This window comes from Trichechus manatus, unplaced genomic scaffold (genome assembly GCF_000243295.1).
Source record: "Trichechus manatus latirostris isolate Lorelei unplaced genomic scaffold, TriManLat1.0 scaffold00344, whole genome shotgun sequence".
NCBI classification, from domain to species: domain Eukaryota; kingdom Metazoa; phylum Chordata; class Mammalia; order Sirenia; family Trichechidae; genus Trichechus; species Trichechus manatus.
In genome coordinates, this window is record NW_004444280.1 from 3374 (window position 1) to 4767 (window position 1394).

The window sequence follows — 1394 nt, forward strand, 5'->3', positions numbered from 1 at the left end:
CTGGGGCGGCCGCGTCCCCCACCCACGCACAGCCTTGGCCCGGCGGGAATCAGCTGGGTCGGGACTGGCGGGAGGGGGCGGCGCGAGCTGCTAACGCATCGCCCAGACCCTCCAACTCCTGCGTCACCTGGGACGCGGGGGCCCTGAGACCAGCGCGGGGCACACGCGGAGACCCGGCGCCAGAAGGCGGGGTCGCGGCGGCGAGCAGGGGTGTGGAGGCTCCTCCGGGTGCTCCTACTCTACGGGTTTGCAGGGACTGGGGCGCAGCGCTCCCCGCGCCTGTCTTACACACCTTCGCGGGGCCCGGCGTGTTTAGCCCGAGAACGGGTCCCCCCACCCGGGTCCTCAAGTCACGCAGCTTTCAGAAAGCACAGCACGTGGAGCAGCACGAACACCAACCTCTCCGCACGCGGCGCCATCCGGTCGGTGCCCCCTACCCTCCCTCCACGAGCTTCTCTGGGTAAGTGACCCTACTGCAGGGAATATGGGCTGCCGCCCCGCCCAAAGACCCAGGTGAGGGGCCAGGCGGGGTGGGACTGGAGGGCAAGAGGGGAGAGAAGTTTCGAAGATCAAGGAGAGTGCCCAGGTGTGCCAGATGAGGAGGTGGGAGGGGTCAGAAGGCCCTCCTGAATGCAGAGTTAAGCATTCCTGATGCAAAGGTTAAGCGATTGGCTGATAACTGAAAGGTGGGCTGTTGGAACCCACCAGCGGCTCAGGAGAAAGGACCTGCGGTATGCTCCCATTAAGATTACAACGTAGGGAAGCCCTGTGGGGCAGTTCTAAGTTGTCATATAGGGCGCTATGAATCAGAATCGATTCGACAGCAACCAACAACTATGACTGTACCAAGAAAAATTCCTCCAAGCATCTGTCTGCATGACCCCTGAGGCACACAGGTGTGCATGCTATCAAAGCAGTGCAGCCAAAGGCAGAAAATCTGAACGGAGACTTGAGAGAGTGGAGAGTGAAAACAAGCAGTGGTTTCTGAAGAGCACACAGCTGAACTGGAGGAGACACCTATACAAGTAAATGCCTTTCTCCTTCTATTGTTCAATGGTCCTGAAAAGGATGTTGTTGTGAGGTGCCATCCAGTCAGTTCCAACTCACAGTGACCCTGTGTACAACAGAACGAAACACTGCACAGTCCTGCACCATCCTCACAATCGTTATGCTTGAGCCCATAGTTGCAGCCACTATGTCAATCCATCTCATTGAGGGACTTCCTCTTATTTGCTGACCCTCTACTTTACCAAGCATGATGTCCTTCTCCAGGGACAAATTCTTCCTGACAACATGTTTAAACTATGTGAAACAAAGTGTTGCCATCCTTGCATCTAAGGAGCATTCTGGCTGTACTTCTTCCAAGACAGATTTGTTCGTTCTTTTGGCAGTCC